At 43.9% G+C, this 21,100-nt stretch overlaps 1 protein-coding gene across 1 annotated transcript in view; it reads left to right on the forward strand.

The window, feature by feature from the left end:
• Window positions 1-21,100, forward strand: part of COMMD5 (COMM domain containing 5) — a 178,196-nt gene that overhangs the window by 9,712 nt on the left and 147,384 nt on the right. The gene's annotated exons all lie outside the window — the stretch shown is intronic.

Raw genomic sequence — 21,100 nt, forward strand, 5'->3', positions numbered from 1 at the left:
CATGTGATTGTTTGTGTCACTGCTGTTGGCAGAAGAGGAAAGAAGCTTCTAAAAGATTTGAGCAGGCCGAAGCAACCACCAACCAACTTCTTAATGTGTACCTCAAAGGAAAGATGTTCATCAAACCAGACCCCAAGGTTCTTTGCCGATTTCTCGAAAGAGATCGGACATAGGTAGTCAGGCGGCCAGAGCTGCTCTCGGAAATTCGGAGGAAACATGCCAAATAGCAGAATCTCCGATTTCCCTTCGTTGCACTTGAGCTGTGCATCCGCCATCCATTTAAAAACTGAATCCAAGCAAAGTCGGGCCTGAGATACCGAGCCCCCCCCCCTTTCTTCCAGATGAAGAGCAGCTGAGTGTCATCTGCGTACGCCATCACCTTAGCCCCCAATTCCTCCGCTAAATAAATCAGCGGAGTCATATAGATGTTAAATAGAAAGGGGCTAAGGGCGGACCCCTGCGGGACACCCGTTGAAACTCCCTGAGGAGAAGAAGAAAAGGGTCACAATGGAAAATATAATTCCCAGGCAATATTTAAGACTGCCACCTCGACCAGCACTGTTTCAGTGCTATGTCCAGTCCGGAAGCCAGACTGAGCTGGATGTAAAATGAACTCCCTCTCCACAAAGTCGGTCAGCTGTTTATTTACAACCTTTTCACATACTTTTGCTAGAGCAGGGAGTAGAGAAATAGGCCAATAATTCCCAGGACAAAGGGGGTCAAGCGATTGCTGTTTAAGGAGAGGCCGAATCATAGATTCCTTCCAAGACGAAAGAACAGCCGCTTCCTGCAGGGAAAGATTAATAATAGTAGTAACCTCTCTGTAAACAGTCTCAGAGACTGCTGCCAACGTCCTGGCCAGACATGGATCAGAGGGAGAGCATGATTTTAAAGCCTTAAGAATTTTAAGACATTCATGAGGGACCACTGGGCTAAATTCAGACAGTAAGCATCCAGTGCCTTCTGGCGGGCCTACCAGGACTTCCTCTACATGGGCAATCCGAGGGATAAAGGTTGCTTGAATTCCTAGGATCTTATCCCTAAAGGCTCGAGAGAGAGAGTGTCACACCAAGAAGGAGAGGAGGGCATTACACTGGCTTGGGCTACGGGTGACACAAAACTCTGAACAATTGCATATATTTCCCTAGCGTTGTTATTAGCAGCTTCAATACGGGTTAAATAGAATTGCCCTTTAGCCTGCTAAATCGAAGCATATTAAACCTTCTGCTTATCTCTAAGCTTCCTCTTATCCGCCAGACTATATCCACCCCTCCTCCATACCCGTTCCAGGGCCTTACAATCATGTTTCAGTCCCTTTAGCGAAGCGTTAAACCAAGGTTTAGACGGAGATTCTCTAGTCAGCCTATTCGAGCGGGGAGGAGCCACCATTGCCACTTCCGCCGAGACCCAGCTAGAAAGCTCTGCCACCTGAGCATTGAGATCTCTGACCAATTTTGGCACTGTGCTAAGTACAGATGGATCAATTTTCCCAAAGGATGAGTTATAACTTGGAAGTATCGGAGGCTCAGTCCTAGCTACTTTCCAAGAGAAGTATGTCATGTAGTGATCTGACCAAGTCACCGGACTGGTCTCCACCTCTAAAATCTGAAAATTACAACAGATGGGATCGAAAACATGTCTGGCCTGGTGTGTAGGGAGGCTGAGATGTTGCTTAAGCTGAGCAAACAGCAACCCATCCAGAAAGTCCTGTGTGTCCTTGCTATCTATACAATCCAGATGTATATTCAAATCCCCAAGGATCAGAAAGTTGGAAAATCTGATCGCCCAGGAGGCAATAGCGTCGCCCCAATCTTGGAGAAACTGCCCTGCCGGTCCTGGGGGTTTTTAAATCTGTGACCCTCCAAGAGTAAAGTGCGCAGACATCTGAATACTAAAATGTAGTGCTTCACAACTACTTCAGGGGGAAACCTCTATCCTATGCAGCTTCCATTTGTCTTTATATATGACCGCCACTCTTCCCCAGCACCCCCCCCCCCCGCCCATCGCCCGGTCATCTGATCCGCTCGAGAGATTTTGTATCCCAAGGGTATGGCTAGAGTAACTATCGGATTGGAAAAGGAGTCAAGCCAAGTTTCTGTTAAAAATAGTAGATCAAGAGATCGTTCCTCCAGAAGATTAAACACTTCTGCACAGTGTTTTCTGAGGGACCGAGCATTAATGGAAGCTGCTCTAATCAGGCCCGCCGAAGACTGTTGTTCCCGAGACATACCAGTCTCATCTATATCGACCTGACCTGGCTTCATTACCAACCCACATGCATAGCAGACATGCTTGTCAATCTTACTCACATCCCAGCGTTCCACCTGGCAACTATGGGTGGGGGCAAGAGCCCACAAAGAGGCAGCCGAGTACCTCCTACACAATCCGGCAGGCTCGCGAGCAGCATGTCTGGCCCTGGTCGCTTCCGGGGCGCAGACGGTCTTGCCGAGAAGCTCGCACGGAAATAGGCTCTGGTGCGAGACAACTAGACCACCAACTGACCAAGATGGCGGTACCTCTCGGCACCAACGAGGAACCAGGAAGATCCCAGGGCAGTTTATTCAATGTGCAAACAGCAAGTGCAAACAGCAAGTGAGTCACCAATTTTATAGTGCAGGTATGCGAACAGAATGTTAAAAACACAGAGGAGCTGAGTATAAGAAACAAAATCAGCAGCATAACAAGTTAAAAACATACAAACATGCGGCAATAGCGCGGATGTGTGCCAGGACACTCCTACCCCTTTGACTCCCAGCCCCGAGAAGCGCGCATGGAAATAGGCTCTGGTGCAAGACAACTAGACCGCCAACTGACCAAGATGGCCGTACCTCTCGGCACCAACGAGGAACCAGGACGATCCCCGGGCAGTTTATTCAATGTGCAAACAGCAAGTGCAAACAGCAAGTAAGTCACCAATTTTATAGTGCGGGTATGTGAACAGAATGTTAAAAACACAGATGAGCTGAGTATAAGAAACGAAATGAGCAGCGTAACAAGTTAAAAAAATACAAACATGCGGCAATAGCGAGGATGTGTGCCAGGACACTCCTACCCCCTTAACCTATATCACTTGTAAATCACAGTTCCTCATCCCGCCGTGCTTTATGCTGTCACAGAACACTCCACGCATCATCAGGCATTCTATACAGCATAGAATCACATGTACATTCCAACACATTACACACACCCCCCTTCCTTATTACAATTACACATCTCCCCTTCCTTTTTTTAACAAAAGAGAAAGGAAAATAAAAAAAAATACCATCAAGCTTCCATTCTTTCAACAATGTAATCTTTCATCCATCCGGGAGGACTTCTCTCTCTTTTGCCACAAGTAACTTCTGAACCCACATTGAGCTTAAAATATTTCTGGGTACCTTCTACTTCCTGTGTTCTCCTTCCACCTCAATGGATTTCCCAACAGCACCTGAATCTCACACCAACTCTCCTTAACAATTACTTGTACCCTGTTCCAGACACTCTTCTTCCACCTGTGATGGTTCCCCCAACAGCAACATTCAAATCTCACACCAACTCATCTTCACCATTACTAGTACCTTGCCCCAAACATGCATTCCAAGTAGACCTTCCCACCACAGATAAAGAGTTCAGTTAATTCACCAACCATTAGAGACCATCTTCTGGAGTCCCTCAAAAAACCTTCCACAACTCTTGCAAACTTAAAGCTACTCTTTTCAAGTTCCACACTTTACTACTCCTTAGCTTGACTGCATTATGCAACAATGCCAGCCCCTCCTCTGGCTCAAAGAATTGACTCTTAACTTTAGGGACTTTAAAAGATGCAGTAATGACTCCAACAGATTATTTTAGCTTCTCTATTAAAGGAGCCCCAGACACGTCTTGGCACATCGCAGCCAACCTTCAAACTACCTTCAACCGTCACAAGAATACTCACCCATGTATCTTCTATAGTGGAACTATACTTGCACTCCTCGTGGTCAATCAACATAGATTAATATAATGCATCATAATAGGCAATGTGTTGTGATCTTCTTACCTTGTGCTGGCTCGTGTGCCAACATCATGTGGATTTAGGAGTGTTGGGTTGCGTGGATTCCACTGTGGCGAGTTGGATGTTGGCTGGAGGAAGCCTGTAGTGTGTTTAGGGAGGGGTTGGGTCAGTTGAAAGGGTATGTCCATGAAATCAAGCTCAAAAAGGGGGCCATACAGACTAAGCATAAGGTGAGGAGGATACCAGTACCCATCAGAGGGGAGCTAAAAAAATGCTTGCTGACATGTTGCGTGATGGAATAATAGAACCTGTAGAGGCATCTAGTTGGGGGTCTCCTGCGGTTTTCATGCAGATGTCTGATGGATGTCTATGCTTTTGTGTGGACTTGAGGAGTGTGAATCATGAGATCATTACACAAATCATTAGCATTACAAGATATCTCCCCCCTTATATAAATAAAATGTCAACTTAAACTTAATGCAATATAAAGATAATTAATAAAAATAATGGGACATGAATCAACATATTTTGTACACCTGTAGTGAAAAGATGCATGGGTATATTAATGAATAAGGATAAAGGAAAATGAATGGGTAAATATGTAATACTAGACACAGAATCATTAAACCTCTTCAGTTTAGTAAATACTTTACCGTATCTTCCAGTAATGATCTGGGTGTCATTATATGAATTACAGTGTATGTTTGCATGACTCGATGGAATGTCTCCTCCTGTACCTGGTACACCACCCTCATCTCTCTCTAACGGGCTCACGTCACACTCACAAATCTCAGGCATGATATCAGAATTCCCATCCTCATCTATGTCCATCCAGTCATAGTTGTTTCCATTTTCCATTTGCACCTGGGTAATGTTTCTACACTTAGATACTTTGCTCACATGCCACACTTTTCCATCACTCAACTTCACTGAGATGCAAAACACTTCACACTTCTGCAGGGGTTCAGAAAAACTGCTTTAATCTTTCTGCACCCTTCTCTCCTTTCTCACTCTTACTCAATCACCACAATTTATACTCACCTCCTTAGTACCAACTTTGTCATCTTTCATACTATGACTTATAATCTTGTTGGGCCAGAGTAATTTCCTTCCTCACTTGATCTGGGGCCACTCCACCTTTTTGACCGATGACACCTAACCAAGATGGGTTAACTAATAGGTTCTCGCCCCCTCATCAAGGAGAATGAGCTTTTCTCTGTCACATTACCAGGAGTAATTCTATATGCCCAAATTAATTTAAGAATTTTAATTTTCCCAATTCAACCTGTTGCTTCTTGCCAGTTGAGTAATGCCCTTAACCACTCTGTTAAAACGTTCAAATAGACCATTACCTTTGGGATTGTACAACAAAGTGGTTTTGTGTGTTAGCACAACAAACAAACGAAAGAGAGATGGTAGGGAATCTTTGCGCAGGGAAGTGATATTTGTGGTAAAAGTAAATATCCTGTTATAACTGCTGCTTCAAGGTCAACCATACGACGACCACCCCACGTCGTAAAATATGGGCAAAGCCCACTTCACAGTTAATTGGAAAAAGGTAAACCGAGCAAAGCAGCTCTAATATCAGAGGGTCAAATAAATTGCAAATGTCCGTTCTATGTTCGTTTCTTCTTCTTTAATTCAATCTTGTCACATATATTTCTTGTTCCTGTACATATTCTTCAAACTAATGCCTTCAAGCCAAGCCAACACGTGTTTCATCCCCAAGGCTATCAGCCCAAGACTTCATCAGGGCCAAATACAAAAGTCAATATCAGTGGTTTTGTGTGTTATACTATTTCTTTTCAAGAACTGTTGAGATTTCTCTGCAATGAATTGTGGTCCATTATCTGTAATGATACACTTTGGTAACCCTACTCTCCTTAAAGGTGTGTCTAAAAATAGAACAATTATTTCAAAATCTGCCTTCTGCACTATCTCAATTTCAGGCCATTTGTAGAAATGGTTAACCAAAATGATGATGTACTTGTATTTACCTTCTTCACTCTCCACACGCCCAACCACATCCAGACCTACTCTTTCCCAAGACATATTGGGACACGCAATGGGGAACAAAGGTGGCTTAAACATCTTTTTACATTTATCAGAATTGCATTCAATACAATCACATATTCTATTTTCTATCTGTTTATCTAACTCAGGCCACCAATAAATATTCTTTACTCTTTGTTTAGTCTTGGACACCAAGATGTCCTTTGTGACACAAATACAGTATTTTTTCCCTAAGTAATACTGATGATACCACTCTGCCACATCTGAACAACATGTCATTTTCAATACACAGTTCATTCCTCACCTCCCAAAATGCTCTTTCGTCAGAACTTAAGTCCTCCTTACATGGCCAGCCTTTATTCACAAATTCTGAGATTCTTTTTAAGCTGTCTTCCTTGTCCCAACCATCTCTCCACTCGAATATCTCAATGCCTTCTATACCTTCATCAGATAATCCTGCCACACATCCTTCATCACAGACAAGTTCAGTATCTTTTTTTAAAGGCAATGGCATTTTTACGTCTGGCAATTATTGCACAACATTTGTTACATCTAATCATTTTACAGACATCCTACCCAATCTCGGGGATGCATTTTTGCAAACCAGCTGTTGTTCATTCAGTCCACCACTTTAATATCTAGGGGTTTCACTCCTTGCTTACTGTTTTTAATTATACTTACTTCTCCTATGCAATTCCACTAATCGGTCTCTGACAACTTCTGAGGACCATTGCTCTATACCTGTACTCCTCAACCACCCTGGATTATACTTAGTACTAAGATTCCTTCCTCGCATGAGCGCAAATGGCAAAATTCCAGTGATATAATTATTTGGCACTTTATACGCCCTCACTGCTTTCTTTCTTTGTACCTCCCAATCACTGTTACTAGCTACAGGTGACTAAACAACCCCCTTGCTCACTCGTTTGAACCTCTTAACCATACCATTACCACTCGGGTTGGTCAGTGAAGTTGTTTTGTGTTAGGTCTCAATCCTCCCAAAGTACTCCTCAAATGCCTTAGACAAAAATCGTACTTCATTGTTGCTTAGAATAGCAGTGAAATAAAAACTCTACACAGGGCACTTATGTTGTAGTATCTGCTTTGTCCACACTGTCCACCACCGGCCATCTTGTAAAGAGATCCATAGTTCGCCAACCGTTCCATGAAAATCAATGGCCATCGATTCCCAAGGCTGTTCAGGGAAACAACTATCACTCATAGGTGTTTTCAAAATGCGAAGGGGCTTGTCAGCGAAAGAACAATTAGGACATTCCCTAACAGACCTTTCTACAGCCAATCTACACCTGGCCACCAGTACAACTTCTTCACTGCAGATTTTGTCCTTACAATGCAAGAATGACCTTCATGACACAAACCAATTATCCTTCCACGCCATCCTACCAGGAGAATAATCCCATCACCCCTCAAAATCAAATCATTTGCCACTGAAAGCTCAGACTTAACCGCCTGGAATGGCCTCAATTCAGAACGGAGATGCTCCTTTTTAGTCCACATGCCTTAAATAAGTCTAGCCACTTCTCATAAAACACCATCCTTACCATACTTCGAAATCCACTCATCTTTTTAAACTGCTGGCATACCACAATCATGCACCAACACCTCCTGGAAACAATTCCACCAATCACCCTCACATTCCTCCAAAGGAGCCAGCATGTGACACAAACAGTCTGCTACAACGTGACCCCCTTCAAGGCACATACTTGATTGTGTATACATATTCACAGTTTCCTTCCAAGTACGATCTTTTAGTGGCAACATTGCCCCTAAACCTTTAATACTGTCATCCATAGTAATGTAACTGTCCATCTTCTGGTCAAAACTACCTAAAGCAGTCGCATGTGCAATCTCAAACTTAATCTTTAAAATCCTCTTCACATTGCGATGACCAGCCAAACTTTTATTCTTCAGCAATTGCCCAATATGGTAAGTTTTTGCAGCAAAATTGATAATAATTTTTTCACAGTACTCAGCCATCCCCCAAAACGGTCTGACCTCCTCCTTGTTACTAGGTGCCGGGGATCTGCCTATTGTGCGTACCAGAGATTGTTTAGGTTTTGCCCCGCCTTCTCCAATAACATGGCCCAAATATGTTACATTTTTTCCAGCAAACTTGCACTTTGAAAACTCAACAGTTAAGGCACTTTTTCCAAGAGTTTTCAAAACTCTTGGTAACCTGACATCATGGTTGTTCTTAGTATTTACAGAAAATAAGATGTCATTTTAGAAAAATACAATTCTTGATTTTTACCAAACAGGTTGTGCATGAGTCTTTGAAATACAGCAGCTGCTGACGCCAAACGAAACATCATTCTTTTGAATTGGAAACACCCAAAAGGTGTTATAAATACAGCATTTTTCCTGGATGTCAATGATATTTGGTGATATGCGGATGATAGATCTATGTTGGAGAACCACTTCACATCCTTGTGACACATCATCATCATTTCATTGATTTAAAAAAAAAAAGGAAAATGATCCATCACTGTGTTGTTATTTAAGTGGTGCAAATCCACTCATAAACAAGTCTTCTCATTGCTGCTTCTTGCTTCAACTAAGGGAGAAATCCACTCTGAGTATTCCACGGGTTCGATTGCATCAGCAGCAACCCGTTTTTCAAGCTCCTTAGACTTCCTCCCTTACCATATTCAGAATATTCTTTACCTTGTGAACCTTAGGGGATGCATTATCCTTAAGAACAATTCTATGCTCCAACTCTATCAGATTACCTAATGTCTACTCTTGCTGAAAACATTTGGAAATGTTCCCAGTGTGGCTGCTGTCACCCCCCCCCCCCCCCCCAAAGCCACGTTCAACCACCAAAACACTGCAGGAGCAAAGCACAGCCCTATCCTCTACCACAGTATCCCATGCTCCTGCCCTATGTAATGTCCAGGAAGGAGCAAAGAATTCCTAAGGAGAATGGAGGGAAAAATCAGGAGGGAACAATAAGGACCCACTGCAGCGTACTGCTATTCTAGTCTCCTTAAACTATTTGGAAACACCCGTCAGTATAACCACTGGAACTGCAGAAAAGAGAAAGAGAAACCAGACAAAGATGTTAACAATGTGCATGAATCAGCGCATTCCCTCCCTCATGTCCACAGAGTGTTCTTAATGCCATAGCTTACCCCAAAGAATAGTAATGACGTCCTTGACGAGTGACAAGTCCAACTGTTTTGTGGAGCAGCGTGTTCTAAACTAAGCAGTCCAAAGCTGTTTAGCTGGTCCAGATGAAAGACGATCCTTTGGGAAAAACTCAACGTGGGAAAAAAAACAAAAACGACTATCCATGCAAAAATGCCAGGGATTCCCTTCTATGGAGAATCTTGATTTATGCAATACATTTTTTTTTTTTTAAAAGGAGCAAAAAGTCTCCCCTTGGATACATATCCCAAACAACCCCATCTTGGGTATCTAAAAATAAGAAAAAATAACTCCAGGCACTCAACAGAAGACTATCGGAGTTCGGTAGCTTTGCAACATACCCCCTTGCGAAGTCCGTTGCTGTAATCCAGGCAGAGGTTAACAAACCTGACTTCAGAGCGAGCCGCCGCGCATCCATAACTGATCCTCCCACCGCCCCATGAACGCGACAAATCAGCAGCATAGAAAGAGGACAGAAGAAGAAATGTATGTATGTATGTGTGTTCTTATATAGCGCTCGACTTACACTTGGGCATTTCGGCGCTTGCATTGGGAACCCGTCCTGGTTTTTCCCTGTGAGATAACCCGTACTGGGCATCCCCAAGGTGAAAGCCAGGCATCCCGCCGCGGGGGGGCCGTTGTGGAGATTAAGCAAGCTTGTTTCCCAGAGCTGCATAGTGTGAACTCGTGCTTAGAGTGGGCACCGAAGCGAGAATTATCGAGTCCGTGGACAATTGGGCTCCAGACCCTGCCACGTCGGGAATGAAGCCTCCCCTTACCACCGCTGCCTCAACGTAACAGCTGCTCCAATGGTAACCGCCACAACCAAAACTTTTTCTCACTGTTGGGACGATATGCAAATTCCCTTGATCGAATCAGCCCAAAACTGAAGGTTCTTTCCTTACTACAGAGTTTTCCTCTTGCACTCCTGCTTTTGTTCTTAAAGGTCAACCACTGGAAACCCAATATATCTATTTTCTCTCTACTGTATCCTTCAGGCTGTATGTCTGGTTTCAAAAGGTGTATACCAATTTTGTTGACAAACTTATCTCTCCACACCCCCTAATTTACAATGTCATAAGGCGAACCAGAATCAGTGTACATTTTGACCTCAGTACCACCAATAGTCCCATTATAATCAGGTTTGTTTTCCCTCATGGTATCACTAACATTCAACACCAATTTGTCACGCACATTCATAACATTGCAGGATTTCATTTAATTTCTTGAATCAATTCCTTTTAAACTTCTTGCTTCATCATATACACACTTCACATAGTTTAGATTATTCCTACAAACCGTTGCGTAATGACCCACAGTGCTCAGCTGCTATATTTCTGTTTCAATGCTGGACAGTTCTTGCTGTAAGCTAAATGTGGATAAATCATCATGTAGTACCCAAATTTGAAATCAAGGTCATTTTAAATCCACCATAAAATAATCAACAGGTTCATTCTTTCCCTCTATCCTCTAAAGGAATTGGTATCTTGTAATGCCAGTACAATCTATTGGTGCAAAATATGTATACAGATCTTTTATCGTTGCATCAAACATTATTATCCCCAATCTCAGTGGCCTTAGACAAGTGTTTGTAAGTTTTGAAACCAAGAGGCCCCAACAAGTGTAAAAATATTGTCTCCTTTTGTTCCACAGTTATATCCCTGTCTTCATCTATAGCTTCAATATCGCTCACAAAATAGTCCTTCCATTATATCCATTTTATAGAAGTTTCTGACCCCCAAGGACCAAAAGCAAAAAACTACAAGTTGATGGATGAAATGTTCAAATTAATCTCAGCCACTGGCAATCGCTCGGGCCACATCACTATTCATTGTTTTTTGCCCACCATGCCAACTCAGTTTGGACCCAGCCATATACCAATCAGTCTTGCTGCTCCATCCCGAACTGCCATCTCAGGTCCTCTCTGAACCGGAACACAAGCAATCTAGGACCATTTTCGCCCTAGTTAAGGGTCTTGAGCTAGGTATAGCTTGCTTCCAGTGGCACAGCGAGCCCGGGACCCATGTCTGGCCATACCTGGTGCACTTAGGGGGTCAAATGCAAAAAAAAACAAGGTAATGGATGGGGTGCTTGAATTAATCTCAGCTACTGGCAATTGCTCGGGCCACATCCCAGTCCATCGTTTTTTGCCCACCATGCCACCTCGGTTTGAACCCAGGCCTTATGCAATCAGTCTTAACCCTACTCCTCATGGGAACAATCCAGCCCAAACTGCCAGGTCAGGTCCTGGATGAACTGGGACACAAGCAACCTAGTGTCTGAGAATAATTCAAGCATTCCATCAATCACTATGTTGTTGTAGTTGCAACAGATATGCCCAGATGTGGGTCCCATGCTCACTGAGCCACTGGAATGAATATATACCTGGCTGAAGAGCCCATAATAAGGGCAAAACTGATCCTAGGTTGCTTGTATTCTGGTTCAGGGAGGACCTGGCTTAGCAGTTCAGGCTGGACTGTTTCCATTGAAGCAAGGTCAAGATTGATTTGCATATGGCATGGTCTAAATTGAGGTGGCATCAGTGCTTTAAATGGGCCGGTACTCACCGGCACTTCTTTTAATTATCACTCTGAGTACCGGCACTTCTCTACTGCCCTAGAGGGTACCGGTACTCATGAAAAGGTAGGCTCATTGGCTGTGCTAGTGAGCAGGAGTGGAACGTGTCTGGCAGCCAAGGAGCCGCTTCTGTAGCCCCGATCTGAGCCCCAGCTGAGCTATTCAGCAGGGCTCCTTTGAATAATGTCCGGGTGCTCGCCATCACGCTGTGATGTGTTTGATGGAGCAGGGTCCGTTCATGCCCTGTGCTGTCAATCACATTGCAAAAACGAAGGTTGCGTTCGCACTCCTTTAAGTATAAACAAGCTTAATTCATGAAGTTGTCCCTGTCCTTATGTTTAGGGTGCCAGTGGGTATTCCTTGCCTGAATTCGACCCACAGTACGCGTCTTACTGACGTGGTTTCCATTCACAGTTATTGTACATTGGAGACAGTGACTCACATTTACATTTTCTATTTTTTGTTTCCTTTCAATTCTTCGTCACGTTACACGTTCTTTTATTCCATGTAATTAACACCACGTCGCGGCATTGCGGACGTCTTGTATTTTAGTTGAAGCGGAGTTCAATTCATAAAAGTTTGGGTTGCACCGGGTTCTCATTCACTTGGATTCTGACCTATGTCACGAGCACTTATTTGAGTTCGGTATCACAATCAAGCAGGCGCGCTTTCTTTCTTACGGGACACATTCTTGTGCCAGACACCCGTTATTTTTCTACAGTCACCCTTGGGGTTGCTTAGCCACTCGTATTATGAACGTCATTTCACGTGGTCAGGAACTCTAACGCATGATTGTGACATTAAGGCACCATTGTTTAACGGTAACTAGGTGTTACTAGAGCAATACATCGTTGTACTTTGGTTTTTTTAATGAGTTTATACACTTGTTGGTATCAAGCGCCTGGATTACAAAGAGTGATATTCTTGATTTTGGAATCGGGGTTTGTGCTAAAGCAATATGAAGATGTATGCTAAGAACAATGTGAAGTCAACATTAGTGCTGCATAACCACAAGATGATTTAAATGAAATTTGTAACAGAATTAAATACAAATTGGCCAAAACTGTGATTGAAAGAATTATTATTAAAAAAGCAACAGCAGAGTGCCGGGAGGGTGCAATTTTCCTCGTGGCAGAACATCCTCTTTACACTGTCAATCACATTCACACTATCCTGTGAATTTGTGCAAACACAGGAATCATGGCAGTCCCCTGGCAGTGGCAATCTGTCTACGGCCAGTCCGGCCCTGGTGGCAATTCAAAAAGCCATGGTAGGTGAAGAGTATAACATGGCTTTTATCATACCCGAGTCTTTTGTGTGTCTGCTTATGTTTGTGTGTTTGCCTGCATTTGTATGCCTGTTTTTGTAAGAGAAAAGTGAAAGAAAGAGAGAGAGAATCAAGACATTCTCAGGAGGTATTTTAAAGAAAATGTGTGGCACTTTGTACATGTCTGATCGGTGACAAAGATTCATAAATAACGTAAAAGGGAGGGTTGGTGTGTGGATGAGTGAGTGGATGGATGAGTGAGCAAGGGTGGATGTATAGATGGATGGATGAATAGATGGATAGATGAGTGAAAGCATGCATGGGTGAAAGAGGGTGGATGATTGGATAAAAGGGCGGATGATGGGTGGATAAGTGAAAGATTGGATGGTTGAATGAAAGGTAGGGAGGATGGATGAAAGGGTGGGTGATGGATGAGTGAAAGGAGGGATTGAGTGAAAGGGTGGATGGAAAAAAGGAGTGAAAGGGTTTGATGGATGGATGAACGAAAGGATTGATGGATGAGGGAAAGGGTGGATAAAGAGCTGAATGAGTGAAAGGCTGAATGGATAGGTTTGGAGATGGATGGAGGGATAGGTTTAGATATGAAGGGTGGATAGACGGAATGGTGAAAAACTGAATGATTGATGAAAGACTGAATAGACGATAGCATGTAAAGGTTAAATCGTGGACATCAGCAGGTAAATGGTAGGATGAAAGGATGAATGGATAGATCGATGGAAGAGACAAGAGATATCTTCTGGGGAGGGTCATGATGATTTGCTTGGTGCCATAAGAGCTTTGGTTCCACGTGGAGGTATTTTCAGTCTCTTCCTACTTGCGTGCTCAAGAATATATAGTATTGTGCCAAACAGCAATTAACAGTATGACATTAAGAAGGTGCAACTATTGCAAAAAAAGTCAATGTTAACATATCGCATTTCTTTTTCATTTTGTGTAATGAGTTAAATTGCTTTGTTTATATAAACACATTTCTCATGTGTTTTGGTATGTGCTGCAACTAATATAGAAGTTGTTAAGTTTCATCGTGTCTTGCCCTTAGCCCCGCCCCTAACCCCGCCCCCTCATTACACCTCTATCTCATTTTAATGAGTACCTGCACTTATTTTTTCCCATTTAAAGCACTGGGTGGCATGGTGGGCGAAAAATGATGGATTGGGATGCGGACCAAGTGATTGCCAGTGGCTGAGATTAATTCACGTATTCCATCCATAACTTTGTTTTGTTGCAGTTGCCACCCTAAATGTGACGGGTGTGCTCAGACGTGGGTCCCATGCTTACTATGCCACTGGACTTAAGCGATACTTGGCTGAAGAGTCCGTAATAAGAACAAAATCGGTCCCAAGTTGCTTGTTTTGGGTTCAAGGAGGCCCTGGCTTGGCATTTCGGGCTGGACTTTTCCCACTGTAGCAGGGTCAAGACTGATTTGCATATGGCTGAGTCCAAACTGAAGTGTCATGGTGGGTGTAAAACAATGGACTGGGGTGCAGCCCAGAGCTTTTGCCAGTGGCTAAGATTAATTCAAGCATTCTATCCATCACTTTGTTGTTGTTGTTGTTATTGTTCCAGTTGCCACCAGACCAAAAGGCATAAGGTGGGCTAAAAGAAAAAGTTTGAGTCATATTTCACATAACACAGAACAATGAAAAACCCCTCCCTTTGTGTTCAGAATGTCAAATAATTTGCCCAAATAAACATCACTGTCTGTTAAGTATTTGTATGAATCTGCCATCAAACCGGTGCAGGAATACCTCAATGCGCACTAATTTGCAGCACGTAGTGCGATGTGCCAGAAATTCACAATAGTCTTTTCACATGAGGGCGGTTATGCAAGGCTCTGTTGCCTTACCCCACACTTAGCCTTACCAGCGCATCCACTGACACATGGGCGTATCCTTGTTGGTGTGCGATGACAGGACCAGGGTGCACACACTGGATGACTGGTGCGCGTGCCTGATTTTGAAAATCATTAACCAATAGCCACACAAGGGTAACACAGCATAAACGGTAATTCCTACCAGATCCTGCTTCCTGAAGTTGTGCTCACGGCACTTCCCCTTCTGCAGCATCCACTGATGTAAATCTTGAGATGTAAGTAACGTAGGTTCACCTCAGCCCATAATACAATCCACTAAAACTAAGGTTACATGAATCCTTCTTCCAATTAAAGTCTTGAGGTTCTTGCGATTACTCGTCGTCAATTTGTTGTGTATAACAATGTGTTACACAGCATATAACACTAATTTGTCACGCACATTCATAACATTGCAGGATTTCATTTAATTTCTTCAATCAATTCCTTCTAAACGTTTCGCTTCATCATATACACACTTCACATAGTTTTGATTATTCCTACAAACCGTTGCATAATGACCCACAGTGCCCAGCTGCTATATTTCTGTTTCAATGCTGGACAGTTCTTGCTGTAAGCTAAATGTTCCTTGTTGTCACAACAGAAACATTTAGTCCCTTCTTTCAAAACTGGTTTATCCCTGGTTTGGCTCGGTCTATAGTTCCTATCTTCTCTATGATTTGGCAACTTGCTCACCGTGTCATATTGTTTATCATTTTGCCTTAGAGCATTTACACAGGAATTTGGAACTCGCTTTCGCCATTCATCAGAAAAATCGCCTCAACACCTCTCTTCAAAAAGGAAGCAAAATTATTCTTGATGAGCAAAATAATCCCTTAAATCCGCACAAATACCACACCAGCTTACAACCTCAAACTTGCCTATACTCTCCGTCCACTGATGTTTCGAAGCTAAGACTTGTACAATCTCGAATTGAGTCCTATCGCTCAGAACAATTCTCTACTCTGCTTTCACCCCCGAACTCTTTTATGCTATGTTGTTACTTTATATACTATGTTTTTGTATGCCATATTTCTACTTAATGTGCTATTCACACCTTGCTCACTATGTAAAGCGCTCTTATACCCGACCTTGGGTCTGGTTCGCGCTATAGAAAACTCTAAAAAATAAAATAAACATCCAAAGTTTATTAAGCATCATACAAACGAAAGGTAGGTCTTAACAGCTCCTCAGCCTGCAGTGTTCTGTGCTCCCACAGAACACTCCACGCATCATCGTAAGTTTTGTACATCATAGAATCCCATGTAAATCCCAAAACAAAAATCACTCCCGTTAATCCAATTCTGTTGCCAGGATTGGAGCTTTGTACCCTCATTAATAAGTAGCGATCTTGTTTCCTCATCATCACTGGCCCTCCCACTGCACGCTGTCCCCGAGGTTGCAGTTATTTGCACTGCCCCATTATCCTTACATCCCAAATCCTCGTCACAGTCCTTACTTTTGAGGTAAATCCCATTTCAACCAGGAAAGAAAAACAGGAAGTGGAAGGGTAACCCCATCCACGCTGTGTGTGCTATAAACACTAGCCTACCCACCTCCCTAATAAATTATTTTCTCCTGCCTACCAGGACGAGGAACATGGAAGTGCTGCACCCCTGCCGGGCTAGGGTCTCCAAGTCAAGAGAGCCCATGCTCTCCCTTGTGCCTGGCATAAGAGGGACAAGGATGCACAATGGGGAGGAAGAGCGGTAGGGGACAAGCGGTAGAGTTTGACCCTGCTCCCAGGATGATATGCCAGAGTTATAACTGGACGGGTGCTGCCGATAAGGGGGTCTGCTTTGGTGTGCGATTGCGGGACTGGCCTGGAGGACGAGTTGAGTATTAGTCCAGGCAGTTGGCCAGTAGCATGCAGAGCTTCTGATACAAAATAGTGGCTTTTGGAGGAGACTGGCTGTAATCTGACGCATTCCTAAATAAGGGACTCCAGATAATGAGCAGAATTCTGACATCTCTGGCTCCGGAGCAGAGGAGGAGGGTGAAGAACCTCTACCTTCTGAGCAAAAAGGATAATACATTGACAGGGAGATGCTGCTTGAGATTCTGACCAGGAAGATACACAATATGGGATTCCCAGCAGCAACTCTACTGAACAAGAACTGAGACCGTTTCAACACCCAACTGCTTTGGGGCTCCCAATACATCAACATGTTGCTAATGTAGTGAAAAGAGAGTGGGAAGATCCAGACAAAATTATGTGCCCAGATTTATGTCCAATCAGTATCTCATAGAGGTTATAGAAAAGTCCATGCCTCCATCAGTGTCCGTGGATTCCTTTATACCAGTTTGGTCAGATGTACCTCAGTAGTGGAGGAGCGTATCTTGAAGGACCAAACGGAGAAGAAGATTGACGCTACATGAAAGTGCTTGAATTTAAGGGGCGTACACTGAGCAATCTATAAACATCGGATACTAAATTAGGGTTACCAGATAGAGTTTGTGGAGACCGCATTAGATTCTGGGATCATTCCTATTCAAGAACCCAGACCTCGTAAAGAAGAAGACATTGAAAGCAGAACTTCATAGTTTGCCGATGAAGGGAATGGTTGTCCCAGTCCTTAGAGAGGAGAGGGGCATGAAAGTGTATTCAAGGAGCTTCCTCGTCCCCAAACCTTCAGGAAAATTCAGTTTAACTATAGACTGAAGGAGAGGGAATAAGTTGATAAGGACAATTCCATTCAAGATGGAGACTTTAAAATGATTGTTTCTTAAATTCTGGACTAGGCATTCGTGATGACAATGGATCCAACCAATGCTGACTTCCGCATCCCAAACATCAAGAAGCATCAGAGGTATTTCAGGCTTTATGCCATAAGTGAGCACTATCCGTTTCAGGTATCGGCCTCTGGGACCAAACCTTCTCTATGTGTGTGACAAGATCAGAGGGCTGCTACAGTGAAGCCTAAAGGAAGAGTCATTGAGCAAGGGGTTTCCTCTACAATTTTCTCCAGGTATAGTGATAACAACAGATGCAAGCCTTGTAGGTTGGGGAGCAACGCTGGGAAGCAAAGAGGCTCAGGGAAAATGGCTCATAATCAGCAAGATGAGGACATAAAATTGGAAGAAATTATAAGCGATCCTTCAAGCAATTCTGTATTTCAGAATGGGCATTCTAAGTCATCATGTGATTAGCAGAACAGACAGCACAACAGCAGTGTCATATGCGAACAGACAAAGAGGAAGCAGGTCTGCATCTCTGTCTGGCGACTCTGAAAATTGGACGTTTGGCAGAGAGCATCTCCTTTCCCATAAGGCAACTCCTCAGGTGAGAGGGGACTATAATAGCAGACAGACCAAGCAGTGTCTTTTCAGCTTCCCAAATTCGTCCTCGCACCCCACTGTTGTTCTCCCAAATATTCTAGAGGTTCAGGGAGCCATTAGCATTTCCTAGACATTTTTGCTTCTGGAAAAGACACTCTGCTACTGAGGTTCTTCTTTCAATATCCAGATCCAGGAGCATGTGTGGGGTTAGTGAGGTGGGAGGTAAATGCACTATCTTCACCTTGGCCTCTTCAGCTAATGTATGGATTCCCACCTATTTCACTCACCCCCTACTTTTTAGGTCTCGCGCCTAGCAGTCCTTTCGTCCGGGGTTCCGAAACGGAGCCTGGAATTTTACACGCTCGTGCGTGTGTTTTTACTTTAAGATAGCACGCAATAGGCCAAAGACGGGCGCATTGCTCCGCCCATGGCCTATTGGTGTCTATTACGCGCATTGTTGCCATATGGTTTCAATTATCGTGCCCAGACACGGGCGCGATAATTGAAACCATGTGGCGCGTGCGCACCACTCGCGGCTTCCTATGTTTCCAAAAGCGATTACTTTCAGTTTCACAATCGCTTTACTTGTGGCTTTGCAGCTCCAATACACTTTGTTGCTTGTTATAAATTAGGGTTCAACCTCCGAAGCACTTCTCTTCCAGACTGGGCCCTTAAGGTGTTTGCACTTTAACCACTTTGGAGAATACACAGTTGCCAAAACAGCGCCCCAGAGAAAAACCAGGACCAGGCAACAGAATCTGTGATGCATTTAACTCTGGAATGTGAACACTTCATTTGAAAAAAAGTAGGCTGCGGGTGCTGCTTGGGCAAATAAAGCGCTTGCATTTCAATTATAAAATGCAAGCAATGTTCCTGATGTTAGGCGCCAGGCAGACGGACCTTCTTCGGGTACAGCAGGACATGAAGAGCTAGGGGGCATGGCCCCTACTTCCCGATCAGCTCCACCACTTACTAGCGATAAGGGAAGGCACACTAATTCAAAATATTTTCCAACATCTGGTAACAACGGTCAGTGACTTAGGTACTTAATGCTGGCGTCTGTGAGCAGCCTGCAGTGCACAGAGTTTAATGTCACACTTCGAAACCTATTGCAGAATTGAGTCCTTAACAATCCTGTCATCTACAGTGGTGCGAAACGACAAATCTGGTGTAGTGAACGCTATATAAAATATATTCAAATTACAATAAACATATTTGTATAGCGCTCATGGCCCTGCCGGGCAGTAAATAGCAGCTGTTACTAAAGAAGGCACTTTTGAACCAACCTGGTGTACACTGCGGAACAGCTGCTTCGAAGCTGGGATGCCCTGGCCCAAAAGTGCGGCTCGAATGAAGCTGTTTTAATTTATTTTACTTTCACAGAATGAATAGTGCCTCGAGGCAAACCAGTTCACGGGTACTTATTTACAAACCCCTTGCGCCACAGATGCAACACTTTTCCCCATGTTCAAAGTGACGCACCTGCGGCGCAAGGCCCTTGTAAATATGCACTTTTCTTTTGATCCACATACGTGAGTCAGTTACGCTCTGCTCTGCACTTGGAGCTATGTTTGCGTTCAGACCTGGAGCTGTTGTTGCCCTGGTACCGCCTATTCCCGTTGCTAGGGAGAAAGTTGCTAAGTGTGCAAAGGGGTCGTTCACTCACCACTGTCACTAGTTTCAGCTTCCGCTCAGCGGCGCTCCGGGGAAGCAGCTGCAGGCAGAGGCCGCCCAGCAGCAGGCGCCAGACAGACTGAGCCCGGCCCAGAGCGCCCTCCATGGCGAGGCGGCGCGCAGTGTCTGAGGCGCAAGATACACTTGGCACAATGACACAACAGAAGGGGGCGGGGCCATCTATGACTTCAAAGAGGGCAGGGGAGCGTGCCGAGGAGGCGCATGCGACTGGCTCTGTTTCAGATCGCTTCTACTTTCGCTTACTCCTCTCCAATCCGAGCTTGCCAGGCATGTTTTTTTGGTTCACGATGACGAACCGTGGGGAAAAAATAAGCTGTCAGTAATCTTTGAACCCTTCAAACTATCGATGTATTCTTACTATATTGTGAATTGTATTGAGCGACTTGTATTTAAAGTTTTATTAAGCGCTGCGAATCGCCTTTCGCTTAATTCATTCATACATAGCTCATGTGAAGCGGAATGGAAGAAAGCATTGAAAAGCAAAATCGTCCATCTGACGTTTATATGTTATTAATAGGGTGACCAACTGGCATGGGTGCAAATTCAGGACAGTGAGTATAAAAATTCAGGACAAAGGGTCAAAATTTAGGACAAAAATTCAGGACAGGAGGTGAAAATTCAGGACAAAACCTCGGGACAAAATGTACGCTTTACAGACACGTCAGAGGAGGTTGCGCAATAGTATATAAGCAAGTAAATACAGCCACTTAAGTACAAGTCAAAATAAGTTTATATTAGGTTGAGACAATCGAGCACTTCACGTTTTTAGGTCTCGCGCCTAGCGTGGCAGTGCGCAACACTGCCCGCGCAGCGTGAGATTTTTTGTAGGGGGTTTAAAACCTGACCTAGGAATAGCACATGCTCGTGTGTGTGCTTTTCCTTTTGGTCCACGCTATTGGCCTTTGCGTGCGTCTTTTTATCAAAGACCGCACGCAATTGGCCAAAGGCGGGCGCATTGCTCCGCCCATGGCCTATTGGTGTCTATAACCCGCACCGCTGCCATGTGGTTTCAATTATCATGCCCAGACACGGGCAAATGCGAGACCTATTGCATTTTCCAAAAGGGCCGCGGGAGCCTCGGGCTGAGAGATGGGTCCAAAAGGGCCATTCCTCGGAGTAGCTGTGTGCAATATAAATAGTACATAATATCATATCATATCATGATGAAGCTCATCCTCGTCTGCTACATCCCATACTCAGCTACATACATACAGGGCCATACTGAATCAATTCTCTGAGAAGATTCAAGATGCATTAA

This window comes from Triturus cristatus, chromosome 5_2 (assembly GCF_964204655.1).
Source record: "Triturus cristatus chromosome 5_2, aTriCri1.1, whole genome shotgun sequence".
In the NCBI taxonomy this organism is placed as follows: domain Eukaryota; kingdom Metazoa; phylum Chordata; class Amphibia; order Caudata; family Salamandridae; genus Triturus; species Triturus cristatus.